Source organism: Zootoca vivipara, chromosome 8, assembly GCF_963506605.1.
Source record: "Zootoca vivipara chromosome 8, rZooViv1.1, whole genome shotgun sequence".
NCBI classification, from domain to species: Eukaryota; Metazoa; Chordata; class Lepidosauria; order Squamata; family Lacertidae; genus Zootoca; species Zootoca vivipara.
In genome coordinates, this window is record NC_083283.1 from 50,455,895 (window position 1) to 50,478,497 (window position 22,603).

Genomic DNA, 22,603 nt, shown 5'->3' on the forward strand with positions numbered 1-22,603 from the left:
AAGTAGTGAGTCTACCAAAGCTTGATGAAAGGAGCTAGGACTTCATTTCTTCTCTCCTGTAAAAGCCAGAGGGATTTGACTACACATCTGGGGGGAAGCAAATTGCATCCTCCTGAAACTATGTCAGCAGTAGATGTGCTTAACCCTGCATTTTAGAGCAGCAAAGTTCTGCCCCATCTGCTGATCTCAGGAATAATGAAGCCCTGTGTGAGGTTTTGTTGGGAATATTCTGTGCATCTCATTTCAGTTAATTGGAAAATGCCCTCCAAACTTGACCCAATGAAGGATGGGTAAGATGTTCACAGTTCCTATCTGAAACATATTAAGAGACCTTGCAGGCTTCTCAGGCTTCAAGCCAGGAGAGATAAAAGCAATATTATCTAGGAGGTCATTCCAGTGGGGGGTATTTTCTTTCTTGTTCACTTCTCTTTAATGAAAGGATAATATCTGGATGGAAGAAGGAATTTCTTTATAATTCATTACAGCTCTTCTGCAAGAATTCATATTCTTCATAGCCACACTGCTCCCATCGAATCAGAAATATGGAACAGGTGAAATTATATTATTCCTTGAGCCAACTGGTTGATTAAATGTGAAAAGCTGTAACTTTCAGCATTGTCTTAAGGCACTTACTGTTCTAGCTGTTAAGAGCTAGAGCAGAAGAGGGGAAAAGAACAGAAAATGATAAAGGAGGATGGCTGAGAACAGAAAACAGTGGGGAATATCCTAAGACAATATATCAAAGGTGTCTCTTCAGACCAGCATCCCAGAATTACATGGCTTGAAGGAACTGGGCCAGGAATCCCCTTGGTGATCTATCTTCCTAAAGTTTGTGAAGCTTCTGATGAGTGATACTCAGGGTCTTGTGGTCAAAAATGGGATAAAGCAAAATTAAGATATTGGGGGGGGGGGGAGAATAAGAGAGTCAGATAATGATACTGTATTCTGGCTGGGGATAAGGTTGGATTTGGCAATCTATAGATCCACCTGTTTTTCACGTTTGGTGGTTGTTGCTAGGGGTGTATATCCACTTCCTACAAAGCCCAACTTTCAAGACAAAGTTACCTGTTTCAGATATAATAATAATAATAATAATAATAATAATAATAATAATAATAATTTATTATTTATACCCCGCCCATCTGGCTGGGTTTCCCCAGCTACTCTGGGTGGCTTCCAACAAAACATTAAAACACAGAAATCCATCAGACATTAAAAGCTTCCCTAAACAGGGCTGCCTTAAGATGCCTTCTAAAGGTCTGGTAATTGTTCTCTTTGACCTCTGGTGGGAGGGCGTTCCACAGGGTGGGTGCCACTACCGAGAAGGCCCTCTGCCTGGTTCCCTGTAACTTGGCTTCTCTTAGCGAGGGAACCGCCAGAAGGCCCTCAGTGCTGGACCTCAGTGTCCGGGTAGAACAATGGGGTAGAACAGATATATTGAAAATGCCTTTGAACTAAGATTACTCTGGCCACTCTAAGATTACTCTGGCCATTACTCACTTTGAGCTTCAGCGCATGCTTTATAATTTTCACAAAAAAAAACTTTAAGAAAAGCTCTTATCGAGTCCATTTCACATTTTTGCACCTACCACAAGTGCCTCAATATCTCCATAAAAGGAAAACTGCCACACTGGGGGCTGGGGGGAGAGAGAGAAAAGGTGTTTCTTGTCTGATTGACAAGGATAAGCAAGAGTGTAGTTGTTCCAGTATTTGTCTTTAGAAATAGTGTTATATATTATTTTAGTAATCCTTCACTATTTTAGATATGTCTGAGTACAATTCTGCTATATTAATATCAGTGAAACTCATGTGTAACATATGAAGTTGAAGAGAGCAAACACTCCAGGCTAATAAGAATTCATCTTTGCATGCACAGAAAAAAATAGCTCTGTGTTTAAACATTGCTAAGGTAAAGAAGAACTTCCAAGGGGACCTAACATGTTTCACCCATTTAAAAGTTAACCTCAAGCTTTTCACTTCAGTTAGCTACAGCTTCAGTATAATTTATTTTGCTTGAAATTAATCTTTCTGAAATGACCTTCTACATAGGACAAACATGCTGGTTACTATAAAAATATGAACATCACATATGGAGATATCCAGAAACCAATAAAATAACTTTTTAATCTACCAGGACACTCTGTGGCTGACCTTAAGGTGGACATTCTTAAAGGAATTTCAGAGAGCAGAGCCGCTACATTTAATCCAGAAATTCAGCAAGAGACTGCAGCTTTGGGGTGGGTTTGTAAGTGCAACGGCTTTGTAATACAAGTTCTCATGCAAACAAACAGTAGCATTGTGTGGCGCAAATCATGCAAAAAAATAATAATCATGGAAATATAGTTTACTTTCATATTTTAAAGTCAGCATAGTGTTTTTTCCCCTTGTTTCCACATAAATTTACTGTCCCTGGCAACTTTGATTTTAAGTAACTATGACATATGGACCTCACTCAATAAATCTAACAATAGGTAATAACAATAATGTTTGAAGAAAACTAAGGAAGGATAAGAAAAAAAAGGTATCATGCTGGCAACTAAAATTGCATTTAGATATTGAAAGGACCACCCACAGCTAATGAATGGGTTAGAATTTCAACAAAATCTGCATCATATACAAGTTTTATATTTAGCTGACATAACAGGGAGAAAATCAAAGATTACTAATGCCTGCTTTTCAAGATGATGGTTATTTATTTTCTGAGAGGCCATATCTAAACTCAGCCTCAGCTTTATTAGGAAGCCATAGGCACAATTTTCACCACAGTAACAGATGTTGGGAGGTGTGTGTATTTTTTAAACAACACAGAGGCTGTTTATACCAGCTCTCTTTCTCCCATTTCTTTTGGATGTTTTCTTCATCTTCTTGGTCCGTGAGATAACTGTGTTGATTTTGCAAGCACATGTAATGGAATTATTTGTGAGTTGAACAGCCTATCATGTTTGGTCAAATGTTAAGCTGAAGCACTTTGGAGCAGGTCTGGTAGGATTGTCCTCCAGTTTGTTGTGAAAAGTTGCATGGGGACTTGTGAGTAGATCTGATGGAAAAATAAGAGCTGCATGCCAGCAGTTTGCAATAGTTTTCGCTAATGGGGCACAATCTCACTAATAAGCAGATACTTCTGGTTTGTTCGGTGGCTGGATGGGGCTTCAGATCACAAGGAAATCTAAGGGCAGGCAACTTCTCCAGTTGCTGCATCATTGACACTGATGCTCCTGTCTGCTATAGACTGGACCAGTTACTCATCTTGTGTAGACCCACTCGTGAACAGGAAGCAGGAAGTGCCATAACTCAGTGGTACAGCACCTGCATGAATTTCAGTCTACAGCATCTCCTGGTAGGTCTGAGAATCCCCCCTGTCTGATACCCTGGGGAGCCATTCAGTATTGACAGACCAATGGTACAACATAGTACAAAGCAGCTTCCTATTTTCCTAACATTGTCAGCTTAAAGCAATAAATTGCATGATAGGGTGCCTATCTATGAGTGGATGTAAGTGTTCCAGCTTGTTGTATGTAATGGAAGCATCTATTGGAATCTTTCAATGGACAAAGTTCCTCACAATAGGTACCCAGAAGGAGGAAGGAAACAAAGATAAAGAGTTGTGTTTGGCTCAGGGGTGGGTGTTTGCATGAAAGTGGAGAGAGCCCAAACAAAGGCTACATGTACACACAAGAGGACTGTGTATGCAGAGAGAGAAATTAGGGTGGATGTGGGTGGGTGATGTGCTGAGTCAACTAAGCAGTGGGGACCAGGTATATATTTTCTTCCCTTTCTCCCTACTTCCTCCCTTCCTGCATCTTTGCCCAATTGAAGGATGCAAGGAGGGAGGTATAAGATACTGAGAGAGGGAGGGATAAGAGAGAAAAGCAGCAACTGTGCTGCTGTCACCAGCAGGCATGGCAGCTTCAAGGGCTGGTGGAAATGATCAGGGTGGCATAGCAGCATGGCATCATAGCACAACTAGTTTCCACTGTTGGATAAAAAGTGGGAGGGCAGATAGCAGGAATGGTGGTGATGGATACAATGGCCTGGGAGGAGTCAAATGAGGCCAGTGCAGAATCAGGAATCTAGGAGTATTGAAGAACATTTATGCAGTGCGAGGAGGATCAGATGGTCCCATACAAATCCATTATTAATCTATATTGAAAGTGTAAAATGCTTGTTGCTGCATACACCCACAATAAAGCACTCATCTGGAGGGCCCCTGTATTGGCTACTACTAAATACCCAAACCATTCTATTTCATGGGAAGGAAGACCAGTTATGATGCTCAGCAATTATATAATAGGAGCTTCTTCTAACATGGGAAAGAAGCCCAAATTGGTATCATGAAACCAATTCCCTCTTTTCAATATCTATGAATTAAATGCTTCATTCACAGATGACTCAGTGGAAATTATAATCAGTGACAATGAATAATCTTTAAAGAAATTTTGCATGATCCTACAAACAGAAAATGATTCTCTCAGATTTGTAATATTCTAAATCCTATATGATGTGTATATGTTGGCTGGCTGAAACCCAATTAGTATACTGATCTCTCTTTTAGCACTTTCAGAGAGTTACAAACTTTGCTGTGGAGTTAATAAGCACACTAATAGCCTTAACCAATCACAGTTCATGGATTGTTAAGCACATGGTATATGAATGCAGTAAACTTCTAAAAGGGGTTCATTAGCAGAGAGCTGATGGCCTAATGCACATTGTGAAGAAGCAATTGCTCTCAGCATATTGTGTGAAACAACTTCATAAACAAATTGTCCACTTTGTAGCTCTAGTGGAAGTGCAGCAAAGCTTGATTGAAGGACCCTTCAGAACTTCCAAGAATGTGCAAGAGAATGCATGGGGGCAGAACTGTGTTTGCTGGCCCTGAGCTCAACATTTCCGGCCTGCCAGCAGTGTCTTCACAGGTTGGGGAGAAGAGGAGAACCTCCATGTGTTCAGTTGAATGCACATGGGTTCCCTCTTCAGACATTCTGTCCAATGCACAAAGGTCTAGGCCAGGGTATAAGATAGTGGGGAAGGGAATGTTAGGATGTGGAGTCAGAAGGCAAGGCCCTGCTTTCCCTTCCATGCATTATTGGAACTCACAGAGAGTAGCTTCTGAAAAGGGTTTTCATGGATAGCATCTGCTGAGGGAAATATCCTTGTATACTAGTGTCTTGTCAAAACACTAATTGCATAATTGCAATGCTACCATTTGCTTACTTTCAAGATCACATGAGATTTGGCATTCCTCAATCAAAATGTCAAACTTTTAGCACTGAAAATTATGGAGAAAAAGTCAGAGAAAATACCTCTTTACCCTCCTTCGTGGGCAGCCACACTCACATGACCACTGGTTGGTTGAATTGTTGCTGCTTACCAGGAGGTATAGGAAAAAGTAGGGGGAGGCCAGTGCTAATATGCTGGTGGAGCAAATCCCTTGCTCCTGTCAGGATGTTTGTGCTATGGCAACCTTTTTCTCTACCTCTTGTTAAGCAGGTGTGACCCAACCAGCAAGAGGTCAAGTGAATGCTGCCACCCATAATACTGTCTGTTCTTTCCAGGGACAGAGTAGGCAAATATCATACCTTTGCTTAAACAATCATACTAAAAACACTGAAATTCAGCAGTGCTATGGAGACAATCTACATGATCATAGAAACCATCAGTTCTAAACATTATGACTGGGGTTGGGCTCACTTAGCAGTGGGGAAGGTGATCTTGGTGACAATGTTGTACCAAGGGTAGTGTCTCATCTGGCCTTCATCAGAAGCAGACAGGTGGAGAACTTCGAACAATGGGAGATTATGCAGACAGAGAATAAGGATGTAATGAGTGGTGACATGATCACAGTGACAGTAAGGGGACATTAGTGAACAATGACATTTTTACATTGAAGAGAATGAAGGCCATCACAAAAGGAATTGCAATCGGCTATGAGGGAGTGACAGTGATATGGCCAAGGTTTTTACCATAGCAGTAGGCACAGAATGAAAATGGACACATTGAAGATGTTGAAATGGAAATAGCAAGGTTTTTGGATATTTGGATGAGTGAAGTGAAGCATGGGGAGAAGTTAAAGAATGAATGTCTATATGAATAGAGTGATGACTGAATCTCCAGCAGAAAGCAGCTCCTCTTTAGGAAGACAGAACCAGACAGAAAGATTTTACTTGTAAACCACTTTTCTCTGCCCTGATCCCCTTTTCATTCCTTTTGTAAAGCAGGACAACCTACAGCCTCTTCTGCCTCCTCTGCCAACTTCTCTTCCTCTCTCCTTTCTGGTGATAGGGAAATGCTTCTAAAATAATTGCTTTAGTGTTGTGTCATCATTCCTAAGATTGTCCTACCATCAAAGCCCTATAAATGCATACTCTCACATGTAGGGTCTCCATTTGTAGCAACAGGGGTGGGGATGCACTTCAGGGCCTGCCCTGAAAGTTGTATTTCCACAATGCCTAAGGCCTGTGATGAGTGCAGAAGTCTTGGGGGGGAGAAGGAACTCCCTGTGTGAGCATCTACTTCTGGATAGTGGCTACATGCAACTGGGGCACCCAATTGCAGAGGTGACCCACTCATGTAGGCCAAGAAATATGATCCTGATCCTGCTGCTACCATGAGTGTCATATTACCGGTAATGAGTAAAATGTATGAGTGGTATAGAAATTAAAAATGATGCTCAGAGTTTACCTGCACACATCCCCAAATGACTATCCCCAGATCTCTCTTTTTGCATTTGTTTTAAGTATACAATATTGTGCCCATTTCTGATCCTTGGGACACGGGTGGTGCTGTGGTCTAAACCTAGAGTTGCCATATGTCTGGAATTTCCCAGACATATCTGGAAATGTTGGCAGTGTTGTTTTTGCTCATTTTCCTCAGAAGTAGCTCAGAAACATCCCATTTCTTTGCGATTTTTCCAGAAAAGCTCAACAACTTAGTTCAAAAAAGCTGGACAACTTTTCTGTCCTGATTTTCACTTTTTGAAATATGGCAACCCTATCTAAATCACTGAACCTCTTGGGCTTGCCGCTCTGAAGGTTGGCGGTTCGAATCCCCACGACGGGGTGAGCTCCCATTGCTCTGTCCCAGCTTCTCCCAACCTAGCAGTTCAAAACCATACTAGGGCAATTAGATAAATCAGTACTGCTGCAGCAGGAAGGTAAACGGTGTTTCTGTGCACTCTGATACTCGTCACAGTGTCCTGTTGTGCCACAAGCTGGCCACATGACCCAGAAAGCTGTCTGTGGACAAACACCGGCTCCCTTGGCCTGAAAAGTGAGATGAGTGCCGCACCCCATAGTCACCTTTGACTGAACTTAGCCATCCACAGATCATTTACCATTACTACCAATACCACCTTGTATTACCATTTCTCCTTGCGTCCTAGTGACATTGCCACCTTTCAGGGCCGGCACAGAAGAAAAAATAAAGAGCATATTTTGAACTTTGAATCCATGGATGTACAGCAGGGATGCATATTAGAGCCCCAATGTCCTTGTACAAGTCACTCCATGCACTCAGAGCTTTGTCAGGATAATTGATTATATGGGGAGTTCTACTTGTATTCAAGCAAATGAATGTAAAAGTCTCCTGCAGACTTTCTGAATTCAGCATGGTGAAGGTTAGAGAAGCGGGTGGAATTACAAGGATACTGCGAGTGGGGCAGGCATGTTTGAACATTTCTCCCTCCCATCCACAGATACAATGAACCCTAAAACGTTCTCTGAATAGCAAAGTGATTCACGTTAGATTCATTCCATCCCTTTCTTTGTTGCTGTGCCACAATATATCTTAGAAAGGAAATGTACCTCGGTAGACAGGATTATTTTGTAGTCCATAAAAAAAATTAACTGTTTGAGGGATGGTTTTCCTCCTCCCTCTCTTAGGCTGGCAATTTTGCCTAATGCCATTTGACAGCTTTTGGATATAGACAGCTGTGCATTAGAGATTAAGCTGACACCCACCAATTCTTCTGCTATATATATTTAGCCTTTTCTTCTCTTATTTTCATATGAAAGAATAGTTCTTCAATAAGACTTTCTCCTAACACAGGATTAACCCATTAAGAAATTAGGTCAAACTATTTAAAATAACCATCTGCCATGGGGCTTCTTACCCTAAGATCAGCTATCTGCACCGCCAAAGAAATGTCAGTAAAGTGCACTTTGTGGAATTTAACTAGAATTGAATTGCAAATATTCGCTCATTTTCATGAGCATATTCAACAGCACTGTAAAATTCTTTTAGTGATTTTTCAGTGATTGGTTCAAAAGTGGTCATCTATCATGATACCATAGCCCTCAATCCAAATTGACTTTGTGGTATCAAGACATAGGATATTTAATATTCTATACTTGCAAATGGCATTTCTGGTGCAGGTTTCTCAAAGTGTTCCAGGAGAATCTATTGCAAGATTCTAGACCTGAATGCTGACATTCTAGACCTGAATGCTGACAATTGCGCTCATTTCACACGCTAGCAAGGTTATGCTTAAAATTCTACAAGGCAGGCTGAGGCAGTATGTGGACCGAGAACTCCCAGAAGTGCAAGCTGGATTTCGAAGGGGCAGAGGAACCAGAGACCAAATAGCAAACATGAGCTGGATTATGGAGAAAGCTAGAAAGTTCCAGAAAAACGTCTACTTCTGCTTCATTGACTATGCAAAAGCCTTTGACTGTGTTGACCACAGCAAACTATGGCAAGTTCTTAAAGAAATGGGAGTGCCTGATCACCTTATCTGTCTCCTGAGAAATCTCTATGTGGGACAAGAAGCTACAGTTAGAACTGAATATGGAACAACTGATTGGTTCAAAATTGGGAAAGGAGTACGACAAGGTTGTATATTGTCTCCCTGCTTATTTAACTTATATGCAGAATTCATCATGCGAAAGGCTGGACTAGATGAATCCCAAGCCGGAATTAAGATTGCCGGAAGAAATATCAACAACCTCAGATATGCAGATGACACAACCTTGATGGCAGAAAGCGAGGAGGAATTAAAGAACCTTTTAATGAGGGTGAAAGAGGAGAGCGCAAAATATGGTCTGAAGCTCAACATCAAAAAAACCAAGATCATGGCCACTGGTCCCATCACCTCCTGGCAAATAGAAGGGGAAGAAATGGAGGCAGTGAGAGATTTCACCTTCTTGGGCTCCTTGATCACTGCAGATGGTGACAGCAGTCACGAAATTAAAAGACGCCTGCTTCTTGGGAGAAAAGAAATGACAAACCTAGACAGCATCTTAAAAAGCAGAGACATCACCTTACCGACAAAGGTCCGTATAGTTAAAGCTATGGTTTTCCCAGTAGTGATGTATGGAAGTGAGAGCTGGACCATAAAGAAGGCTGATCGCCGAAGAATTGATGCTTTTGAATTGTGGTGCTGGAGAGTCCCATGGACTGCAAGAAGATCAAACCTATCCATTCTTAAGGAAATCAGCCCTGAGTGCTCCCTGGAAGGACAGATCGTGAAGCTGAGGCTCCAATACTTTGGCCACCTCATGAGAAGAGAAGAATCCTTGGAAAAGACCCTGATGTTGGGAAAGATTCAGGGCACTAGGAGAAGGGGACGTCAGAGGACAAGATGGTTGGACAGTGTTCTCGAGGCTACGAACATGAGTTTGACCAAACTGCGGGAGGCAGTGCAAGACAGGAGTGCCTGGCGTGCTGTGGTCCATGGGGTCACGAAGAGTCGGACACGACTAAACGACTAAACAACAAGACCTGAATGACTGTGACCAATAGCACACGAGCATTGCAGATATAATGTACATATGTAGGCAAAGCAGAATTGTACTTCAGGGATAAATAGAGCAATGTTCGTGTTGATCTTACTGTACTTCTTAAGATTCAGAATTAGCATTTTCCAATTTCATAATAAGAGCTGGAAGCATAATTTGCCAGCCTGGTGACCATTTATTGGGCACTATTCAAGTAGCCTTCTCTGTTGTTCTTCATCATCTGTGCATGTGTCTGCTGACAGATTAAAATGTTTGTTCAGCATGGGGTTACAGAAATGGCGTTCACTTTCACTTCAGTGGATTTAATATCCATTGTAGCTTCAGGGCATGCAGAGGGGAGCTTTATGCCTAAGGCCTAAAGTCACCACTTTTTCTTAATGGTGCATGTCGCTACAGTCTATGAAGTGTATGAATCTTTGTAAATGTTTTCTTCATCTTTTGATGAAAAGGGGTGGGGCAGGGGAGAATAAAATTTTCCCTAGAAATGCTGAATGATTTTACTGTGATGTATATTCATTATAAGTATCTGGTGTATTAAAAATGAAATCTGTGAAGCAATGCTTTCTGTGTGAGCCCCTATCAAAGCAAGTGCAGATTGCCCCCCAAGAGTGTATGGGTTATACTCCTCACCTTTTTTGAGTTATGTGCTAAATAGCACAATGTTGGTTTGTTCAGTTTTCTATAATCTGGCACCTTCTGTTCTTGATAAAACAACAACAGTGCCCACACCTGCTCTACCAAGGGAGGAGGAGGAGGAGGAGGAGGAGGAGGAGGAGGAGGAGGAGGAGAAGAAGAAGAAGGAGGAGGAGGAGGAGGAGGAGGAGGAGGAGAAGAAGAAGAAGAAGAAGAACTGCTTTTCTAGTTCTGCTTTGTCTGATGGTGACCGCCAGCCAAGACAATTGCTGGGACCATTTTCTGCAAGCTACAAAAGGAAGGGAGGCAAAAATGGGATGCAGTGCCTTTAAGAGCTGGTCAGGCCTGTGAAAGTTGGACTCTGTTGCCATTGGATGGAAAGCTGAACAGTGAGCCAGGCCAGGGCCGGCTCTACATAGACCCCCGGTGGCGCAGTGCACCACGGGGGGGGGGGGCTGGTAAGCTGGGCGCCGGCCTGGCAAGGGACCTGCGAGGGCGGGGCGGGCGGCGGAGCGATCTCCGCCCCTCAGCACCAGGGCGCGCGATCTGCTCAAGACGGCCCTGAGCCAGGCTCTGAACATCCCATTAGGTTTTCCCCAGGAGAGGGAGGAAAAGCAGCTATGTGGACTGCAATGGCACCGCTCTGGGTCACAGATTTTTTTTGCCAAGCGCTGGAAAGTGCAAATTGTGGGAGCCAAGAAAACTCATATCGTCCACCTTCAATGTCAAGGGCAGAATTATGGACTCCAACACAGATTTTATTTTGAGCCACAGAAGAACTCATACCTACTGCATTGACTGTATTGAGAATGTTAGCCGCTTTGAGACTCCTTCGGGTAGTGATAAACATAGCTGCCAAGTTATCCCTTTTTTAAAGGGATTTTCCCTTATGCTGAATAGGCTTCCTCGCGAGAAAAGGGAAAACTTGGCAGCTATGGTGATAAAGTGGGATATCAAATCCAAACTCCTCCTCCTCCTCCTCCTCCTCCTCCTCCTCCTCCTCCTCCTCCTCCTCCTCCTCCTCTTCTCCTCTCAATTCATCTCTTCTCCCATCTTTGACTCTTAGATGGCTGTTAGAACAGCATTCCAGGCTTCTAGATACTTGGGACATAATTGCCCAGGGAAGGACACTGTATCCTTCCCTAACTCCTTCCTTTTTCTGCTGTCACTGAGAAGGAAAAAAAATGAGGGTGATGGAGAACAGGAGAGAGATGCTTTGGAAAAATAAGGAGACAACAGTCACTACCAAAAACTGATACAAAATGATCCCCCCTTATTTCCAGAAGAAAATATTCAAATTGGTCAGTCAAAAGAAGCATCAAGAATGTCAGCCTCTTTTTCTGTAGAATTACCGCTTAACTTAACATCCAGTATATATTTACAGCAGAATCTTATACACATTTACTCAGAAGGAAGTCACACTATTTAAATTAGGCTTCCTCCTTTACAAGTTGTTTAGGATAATGTACTGGTCCACTCTACAGGTCAAGATGCCAGCCCATAAGTACACTACTGTGCCACTTGAAATCCCAGTTTGATTGGAGAGTGTCAGTAAAATTAAAGGTGCAGAACAAAACGGTACTTGAATGGCTTCACTTTGCTCTTTCCAACCACTCCTTCTCACTACAAGTCCACATTACGGCAGTCTGAGTAGTATCTATTCCAAATAGTATCATGTTTTGTTAGTGGCATAAATATCACCAAGAAAAGAAATACCCGTCTAGATGTTGTAGACCAACCCTCTTCTCAGTCCTAACCCTGCCCTACTTGTGTGGAGCTTGATTATGAGACCAACCTTTCCATCTGGTTAGATTTGGAAGCAGAAAACAGAAGAGGCAGTTAAACAGGGACAACACATATGTGGTAATGGATAAGTGGGACCCAGATGGAGATCAAGCAAGTGAGCAGGCTTTATGCCCAGCCCTCACATCTAAGTTAAATGGCCTCAGGGCAGAGATCTTGTGGAATAAATTCTTGGCTTACAGAAACATTTGGCTTCCTCCAGAAGTCCGGTACTGCCAAGAGACATTAAGCATTTGCATCTAAAAATATTTTGCAGGTATCAGGCTGTGTTCTTTCCTTGGGTTGATGACAATTTAATCGTCCGCTGGAGAGACAACATACAGTGAAGGAGGAACAGGGGCTGCCTATCAGCTGCTTCTATACTGAGGGTGTATCTATGGCCAAATGACAATAGAGTGTTTCTGCATAAATTTGTTGGATGCTTGTCCAGTCCATTAAAAATTGGAGCTTAAACAATCAAACGGAGACATCTGGTCAAGTTACCTGGAGTATTGAAAAGGGACATAAAGAGAGATCTGGAAAGTGGACGAAAATGTGATCAAACGTTTCTAGTATGCATCAGGCTTGTTGTCAGGACATCATCTAGCAGATTCCCAGTATAATATATGCCTATATATCTATATAAAATATTTGAAGGTGTAGCTGGTTTATTCCTTGTGTAGCTTTGGAATCTGGCTCAGAAATCTCATCAGAGTTTTATGTTAGTGAGCGTTAATCATCTTTCAGTTTAGTGCTGGTTATAAAAAACTGATTCTTTACTTTGCCTTCCATAGCACAAAACCTGAACCCAACACAAACATAACAACACCATACAGCATTTGAGACAGATAATTATTACATTTCTATACTACCCTTCATCCAAGGATCACAGGGTGGTTTACAATATAAAAACACAAAAACATAATATAACAAAAATACCCTCTACATGGTTTAAAACGTCATAGATTGTTCACCCCTATATATATATATATATATATATATATATATATATATATATATAGTCCGACCCACCACATGGTCTGAGGGACGGTGGACCAACCCACGGCTGAAAAAGGTTGCTGACCCCTGGGCAAGACACTGGTCCAGCACATCCACTGCCACACCTGCAGGTGTAAAGGCAAAGTAGAGCTGTGTGTCACCGGCATGTTGCTGATAATGTGCTCCAAAACTCTGGATAACCCCACTCAGCAGTTTCATGTAGATGTTAAACATCATGCGGTATAAAACCGAGCTCTGAGGAACCCCACAATGAAGGCTCCACAGGGATGTAGAGCCAGGGCCGTCTTAAGCATGCCCTGAGTTGTTGACCCTTTTTTAGGGGGGGGACCCCAAAGTTGTTTTTTAAAGGAAATAGTTGTTTGCCTTTAGAACAGCTGTGGAACACAGGGACTCATGGCTCAAACTGACAGGGGTGCCAGCATCCCACACACAGGGGCATGTGAAGGTGGGTGCAGGTTCCATGCTGGGGACGACGACAAAATGTTGGGCTGCACAGTCACCATGCTGCCCGCCCACTGCCTCCTCCCTGCTGCATGGTGGCTAACTGTTTCGGCTACACACACAGCACCCGGAGTGCCATACAATATTGTGGGCACTGCACAACGCATCCTGTTGCATGCACTGAGCTGCGGGTTCCTTTGCTGGATTTTCTGCGTCAGAGTACACTCCCAGAGCTGCCCAATGTGAGGTGTCAGCACAGAACAATGGGGAATGCAAGCAGCAGCAGAGAAAAGATCTCCTGACGGGATCCGTGCTTTCCTATTCATCGGGTTTTGTTGCTGCCGTCGGCGCTGTTGGCGCGTGGCGGATCCCGTCCGGAGATGTTTCCTCCACTGCTGCTTGCATTCCCCATTGTTCTGCGCTGGCACCCCACGTTGGGTAGTGCTGGGAGTGTGCGCCGATAGTGGAAAGGCCAGCAAAGGAACCCGCAGCTCAGTGCATGCAACATGATGCATCCCACAGTGCCCACAACATTACACAGCACTCCGGGCATGGCACTGAGACAGTTAGCTGCCATGTAGCTGGGGGAAGAGCTGACAGCTGAGCGGAGCAGTGCCCATCGGAGGGACCATGGGTTCTTCTGCTGTGGGCAGCTTGGCGCAAGTTGGAGTCTGGGGAAGAGCTGCCCACAGCAGAAGAACCTGCGGCACTCCGACAGGCTCCGCTCTGCTCGGCTGTCAGTGGCTCTTCCCCGGACTCCAATGCTTGGCCCCAGACTCTCGGCCTGGCGCCCCTGAGAGCCCAGTGCCCAGGTGCCATTCACCCCTAGCGCCAATGGTTAAGACAGCCCTGTGAAGAGCACTCCCAAAGCACCACCCTCTGGAAGCAACTATACAAGTATGACCGGAACAACAGGAAAGCACCTTAGGCTAGTCATTATCTCTTAGCATTGAGCTTCATGGTTGAGTAAGGATTTGGAGCTGGGCCTCTTATCAACACTCCTAGTCCAGTATTCCAATAGTTCTAGCAGGTACTGTCTTATGCAGGATATAAATTACCATAAACAAAAGCTACACTTACTCAGAGAGAAACGCAACCTCTTTTCCCCCCATTTTTATTACAGTTAACGCAGAAGCCAAAATAGCTTGGGAAAATAAACAAGCATGATCTGTAGCCTCAGCCCCACTGATTAATTTCTAAAAATGTAGATTGCCAATTAGCTTGATTAAAGTCTGACTTACAGTCCTAATTATGATAATGATGGGCACAATCCAGACCTAGCAAAGCTCTAGATGTAGCACAGATTTTAATAATAACTGTGTGTATAATTCACTCTTGAAATTTGATTGGATCATGACCTATTTTATTTACATATAAAACAACCATCTCAGACATTTGGGGATGCTTTACTCAAAATAATGTAATAAAACAGCACCAGGAACCATATGTGAAGTAGGCAGTGGGCCGTTTTTCAGCTGTCTGGAGGCATTAAAACGGATATGTGTAGTGGGGGGTGGGGGGAGGAACATAATTGCCTCCAACATACATTCATTAGAATAAGTTGAAAGATGGCCATGCCCTATGGTGGATGTCTACGCAGGTTCTATAGACAGGGGCGGGGACCCAGGTGGCGCTGTGGGTTAAACCACTGAGCCTAGGGCTTGCTGATCAGAAGGTCAGTGGTTCGAATCCCTGTGACGGGGTGAGCTCCCGTTGCTCGGTCCCAGCTCCTGCCAACCTAGCAGTTCAAAAGCACGTCAAAATGCAAGTAGATAAATAGGAACCGCTACAGCGGGAAGGTAAACGGCGTTTCCGTGTGCTGCTCTGGTTCGCCAGAAGTGGCTTTGTCATGCTGGCCACATGACCTGGAAGCTATACGCCGGCTCCCTCGGCCAATAATGCGAGATGAGCGCGCAACCCCAGAGTCGGTCACGACTGGACCTAATGGTCAGGGGTCCCTTTATATACAGGGCAGCTAGAGACATTTGGTGCAGAGCAGAGTGCAGAAGAATGAATGGAGAGGCCAGCAGGAAGGTGAGAGGTCGGCAGGTGTCTCAACAAAGACCTGCCATGTAAGCCATGCCTCTGTCAGTGCTCAACCTGTATATTTGTAAGTAAGCACACATTTTGCAAACCACCAATGTAGCATCTGGGCAGAAACCACTGAAATGTCTGGGGGAATCTGGATGTATGGCAGCCCATGTCAGAAGTGCAGATTTTGGCAAATTTCATTAAAAATAGTCCAAAACCTCCCTCTATTTGAGATTTTGGAAAAGAAAAAAAGGAAGCACCTCAACAACTTTGGGCGAAACTAAAAAAAAAAGCTCTACAAGTTGGGCCAAAAAGAAAAAAAGCTTTGCCACAAAGAAAAAAAGCTGAACAACTTTTGTTTCTGGATTTTCACTCTTTGATATATGGAAAACAAACAGGTAAGTGCTGAGCCACTGTTTGTATAAATGGGGTGCATGCATGTAAGTGTGCTCGAGGTATTATTTTCATTATTTAAACCCTTAATAGTTTACTGCAACCACCACCACCACCCCTTGCGACTCCCTCTTTGTACACATCAGACAGGCACCATCAGTACTGCCTTTCAGTGTTTGTTGAAACCTTTAATTTCCAGCAAGCCACCATCTAATAATACTATCTGTATTAGATAAGGCATTGTTTTTACGGAATTTGGGTTGATTTGTCTTTGCATGTGGAGTTGATGTTAATTGTTTGCATTTATTGTGAAGAAATTTTGAAATACTTTTATAGGAAGGGATTCATAAATGGAATCAAATAAATGAGTAAGTCAATAATATTATGGGCACTCCAGCTGCTAGAAAGACAAAAGGGTACAGAGAGTACACCATGAATCAAACCCCAATCTAAATCAGGCTCAGCATATCACAGAAGGGGCTTACACAGCCCGAGCAAAGGCAGGAAGTAACCGCTGATGAATCCATGCAGAAGTATGCCCTGCTGGCAGACCACTGGCCTCCACTGCAGAGACAGCTGCTCTCCAGCCCTCCTGGCTGAAATGTTCAGAGAGATATATTGCACTACAGATGGAAAGTGTGGGTGGGAGGAATGGCCAGGGAAAAAAGACCTCAAAGAAATGTATTTCCATAGTCTGCAGCAGAATAATATCATTGATTTATTTTTAAAATCCGTGCACTAAAAGGGTGTGTTGAGGGGAAAAGAAATCCAAGAAAGAGCTTTGCACGTATACAACACACTTAAGGGGGGGAATGGCAGAAGATTCAGTGTGAGCTATGTAAATGAAGGGCAGAGAAAGGCCTAACCCAGTATTAGTGAGGGAAGTAGAACAAGGGCACATTGTCCACCCTCCCCAAGCTCTGTTTTTTGTGGACTACTCCTCAGAACATAGTATCAGGCAAGGAGAAAAAATTGAGAACAAATAAATATTCAGGATAACCAGTAGCCTGAAATAAAAGGAAACCACATAAAGTACACTATTTGTTAAGTCTAGGGCCTTTCTAAGATTGTGGCTAGCTATCATTAGTGGTTAAGAATATTACAAGTGACAAATTTCCATGCCTTTCTAACCTTCCAAAATGCACCTTTCTAAAGCCATAGGAAATATGAAGCAAAATCTTTGTTCAGTTACTTATATTTTCTAGTTGCATAGCCACCAGACACCCGGCACCACTCAACCAGACCTATTAACTTCTATGATCCATCCCAACAAGGGGTCATCACCATTTTTAAAATGATTGCTAGCATTCCGAAAGCCAATCGTTTGCCTACCCTATGGATGGAGAACCTACTGCTCTCCAGATGGTGGACAACATCTCCCACTATCTCTTACTATTGGCTAAAACAAGCTGAGAATGATGTAACCTGGAGTCCAACGCCATCTGAATGGACTCAGTTTCTCCATCTGGCACTAGGGTTTTTTCTTAGAATTCCTGCTAGCAGAAAGTAAACAAAAATATTCAAGTTAGACATTTAATTTAGGTTGCAGTTCCAAACACAGTTTCTTGATTGTCAGACTTATTGAAACCAGTATGACTTGCTGATAAGTAAATATTCTGAAGTACTGCATTCATGCACAGTGGGGATGTTTCTTAAAGTTTAATAGCCTATAAATAGCTTGCTCCCTTAGAATCAACCATGTACTCCCCCCCAACTTATTTTTCTACTGCTTCCACCACTACAATGGAGTTGCACTTTCTGCATTTCAAGGAGGATCAAGAAGGACTTTTGTAGAGATTGTTAAAAAGAATTGAGAACAATATCGTTTCATTACATTCAGATGGTATACTGGGAGCTGAACAAGATGGAAAACTGGACTAGATGAATGTCCCAGAGTTTCCTGGCCCCACGGCTCCCTCAGACTGTGTTCAGAGGGAAGACTATTGCACTTAAGTTTTCTCCATTTGTTTACTCTTTAAGTGATTGCTTTTCTTAGTGGACAAACTCAGGCTTCTCTCATTAACAATGTCAAATGGAGTCTGTGATATGAATGTGCAGACGGTAATCAACTGCATTGATCCTTGTAGCTACTTAGCAGTGAGTTATTGTGGCAAACAACTCTTTCTTCACACCTTTCCCAGAATGAATATAGTCAAATCCTTCAAGTTGCAGTTTTCATGAGAACTATAAAACTTTCCTGCTTATCCAAATCATTCTTGACTGACATTCTGAACACTGCCCTAGTCTTTTAACTAAGTGATCAAATGGCCACCTAATAAGTGCAAAGCTGTGTCAATATAGGTTTCAAAGGGCAGCTGAACAAATCTTTTGGGGGAAACCCCTGAAGATTTGTAAACAAAATCCATTTTCCCTGCCACACACAGAGATCCATAAACTCCAAGACCACAACAGAACTAGAGAGTTATGATGGATCCTTGAGACTTCAGCTGATGATTAAGCCCAATTCTTCTCGAACAACTTGAACTCAAGCACTTCCACCAAAGTAGTTGGATTTATTCAATTTGGTTCCACTTAATTTGCTGTAACTGTAAACTGCTACATTCACAAATGTAGGTTTGTCTATGAAGGTTTGTCCATCCCATTGTTAATGTTATTGCACTGAAATCATGTCAGATTCTTGATTACTTTGGTAATGCTTATATAAACTAAAGCCACAAGTAGTAGTTGTTTTTTAAAAGTCTCAAAAAATGAATTTGCGTGTACAACATCGTTGTTTATATTTTCACTCCAGCAGCCCCTTCCAAAACCACAAACCATGTTTTAAACATGGGGCGGAGAGGTGGAAAACACAGTCTGTCATTCTTTGCTGGCACAGACTCCAAACATGCACAAAAAGTGTCCATGAATCATGATTTTATTTTTGTTTTCCCTCCATTTTTTTGCTATTCTTTTATTTTCAAACGATAAGTTGTCCAAAATCTGGTTTACCACGAAAAGGCTATTATTTAAAAAGAAAATGCACTCCTAACTTTTTTTTATTTTAAAAAAACAAGTTCAACTTAAACCAGCTTTTATTAAAGCTGGTGTGATATTTCTACAAAGCATGCATTCTATAACAACCCCTTCTTGCCTGTTTGTGAGATTTATGGATGGTATTTTTAAAAGGTTACCTTAATTAAAACACATTTCTATCTCTTCCGTTATTTTGAAAACACTTGGTTGTAGATGTGGAAGCAGAAAGTTCAGTCATCTCTGAATTTAACGTTATTATGCATACATCTTTTTAAAAAAAATATTGTACATCATTCTTAGTTTAGCACAAAATGTGACAGGGTTAGTTGGTGAACTGAAGTCTCATTCCTAGTCTTTTATGAGCAGCTTTAATTGGTGCTACCTGCTGTGCTCAGGTAAAGGAACAGCAACATTCCACCTAATGTATAAGAATCAGTTTATCATCAAAATGTCACAGTGAGAGGAAGTGGGGAAACACCTCCGGATAGGGATGAACCATACAGTCTGGATGCAGATCTGAACTTCCAGAAAAAAAGAATAAAATAGCCAAGTCAATTGAGTCTATATTGTCCAAAAAGATCTTAAAAGGTTATCTCCATATCAACATACATTAGAATACCTAATACAGATTAGTCAGCCAAGGAATGGGGTATCTGTTGTTTGACTACAGCTCCTATCATCCCTGATCATTGACCCTCCTGGCTGGGGTTGAATGGAGTTGGACTCCAACAGCATCTGAAGGACCACAGAGTTAGCCAATAACTGTCTTAGATCATAAGGTACTCTGAGGGGAAAGTACTTCTGCAGAAAGGAGCAGAGCTAGATAAGCATGCAGAGGGGGGCAAGGGGGCAACCACATACCCAGAGACAAAAAACTTGCTCCTCACTGCTCCACCATTGTTGGACTCCTGTCATTAATATATATTGTTATTTTTCTTTCAGAGATCCTGGATAGATCAGTGTCAGGAATGATCCAGCTCCAAGCAAAGGTTTGTAGGCAACTGCAGAAAGCAGCCAGGAACAGAAAGGCTTAAATGTTAGTCAGGCAGGGGAGGGCCAGCAGCTGCAGACTTTGGCTCTTCCTGACCTTGATGGGCAAGCTGATAAGGTAGTAGCTGAGAGCAGGCTAGAACACAGTCAAAGCTTGCAGGAATCACAAAAAGGCGCGAACAGACTCAGAGATAGCCTCTCATCACAGAAAGAGGTTGGAGCTGATCCACTAAGTCCGAAGAGTCGGCAAATGGGAGGGCTGCTAGATCAGAAGCAAAACAAGAGACGTAAAGGTCGTAAGTTCAATATCTTCTGTAGATGCTGGAAGAGTCTTCAGAAGGGTCATATTGAGTAATGATGCCAGAGGCTTTGTTAGAGCTGTCCGGAGCTATTTGTGCATTTTTCAATAAATCCTCCGTTTAATTACCTACGTTTACTGTGCTATCAAGCTAGGAACCTGGACTCCTGACAGTCAGTCGGTTAGAGCGTGGTGCTGATAATGCCAAGGTTTGCAGGTTTGATGTATGGGACAGCTACATACTCCTGCATTGCAGGGAGTTGGACTAGATGATTCTCAGGGCCCCTTCCAACCCCACAATTCTATGATTCTATGATCTTACCATGGATGACACAACTTGCTCGCCCAGAAATATACAGTACTTTGCTCCTTTTGTGCACCCAATTGTTTTTTGTTTTTTGTGCTGGTAGGGTAGGTAAGCCCAAAAGACCCTGCCTCTACCCCATTCACAAATATTCAATGTACAGAAGTGGCAGTGGAATCTCACTTCTACCCTGGCAACTCAAGAGTGTTAACAGTCTCCACTAAGCTTGAAAGTAGCTGACTGGTTTAGAGAGTTCAGACCAAGCCTCATGGCATACAGCCACATCCTCCAACACTTTGTTGTTTTCGCCCTCCCCACGATGTATCTTCAGCCTGAGACAGTCCTCTCACTCTGCCTAATGGTAAGACTGGTCCCAGAAAAGGTTTTCCCTTTATACTACTTGATCGTTTCCCACTTGATTCCTACTCCTGAAAGCTACAATAATTTCTTTAGTTTGCTCCTGACTTCTCAGGAAGTGCATAACAACACGTTTGCCACTTAAGAATGAAACTGCAAAGATGGCGAGGTACTTTCAGATCAGGCCTAGTTAACACCTATGAAAAGGTAGGTCTAATAAGGGTTATAAATATATTGAGCATGATGAATAGGTTTGCAGCCTTGGAAACCACTTACATTTCATCTCAAACAGTGGGAAGGTGAAGATTTCTTGCTTTGTACATCCATCTTGTTTTTGCAACATTATTTTCATGGCAGATTAGTTTTACCAAGTGCTGTTTGCTATATATCTCCATGTTATCCTAAAGGTAGGACAGTTAAACCATGGAAGAGATGATAGTCTACTTTCCACACATTTAAGGAATGTGGGAATTACCTTCTAACTCTTCTTAACTATTCATGAGATGACAAATAAATGAGGACGTCATCTAGAACATACAATAGATGTGCACTAATATTATTATCATTGGGTAGACATTTTAATGCTAGTCTTCCATCAAGGAGATCAGAGTGAAGTACAGGGCTCCCCACCCCATTTTATCCTCAGTGAAACGCAAGGTTGGTCAAATTGCAAAAGAGCAACAGGCTATCCATAAGCTTCATAACTGAGTAGGGATTTGATCCCAGCTCACCTGGGTTCAAGTTTAATGGACTAATTCAGGAGAAGCCAACATGGTGGAGCCCAGATGTTGTTGGATTAATTCCTCCATGGCTCCAGCCAGCATCCAGTCAAGGATAGTGAAACTTGTAGATCAGTAGCATCTGGTTGGGTGTCCTTGCTCCAGCCACTAAACAGCTGGTTTTCATGTGTTGCGATTAAAGCTGGGAATTAAAAGTGGGAAATTGCATTGATTGGAGTTTCATTTTATTTATTGTAGTTGAAACAGTACTTTTTATAGCGCTTTCTGTGACAGCTGTATAACATGTTTGGCAAACTGGTTTAGCTCATCAGAATTGAGCTTCTGAGTCTGACACTTTCTATGCATTCAGAAATTTATTGTAAGCTATCAGGACACTTCTAGTAAGTGGCTGTTGACTGTTATAGAGCCTTATAAACATGTTTTCCCAAATTACTCGAAAACTCTTTTCAAATTCTGTTTCCCCCACCCCTCCTGGGAAATATTTCAGGCCACTTGAAGAAGATAGCACAGTGAGTGTACATACAAGGAGGGAGGAACTTGATTACAGAACCATTAACAAAGTACCACACACTCCTAGATTTTTGTTATGTCATTTCACACTATCACCGTACCAGACTATGAGACTTCCTAATGATTATCATCTGAACTCACTGAATCGCAGAATCCTTCACCATGTGTGCTTGATTTTCCCTTACATCGTTCTGGCCAGTTCTGATGTGATCTTGATGTGTCACTGGTTTAAGAAACTGGGTTTCATTGTGCCATTATTTTACCTATTGCTTATTTCTATGCATTTAAGTGATTTCTGTGCCACTTTCTGATCCAATGCTTCTTCCCAAAGTGGCATACAACAGGAAAAAAAACAATAAAAAAATGTTGGGCTTGATGTGCCTTTGGTCTGATCCACCGG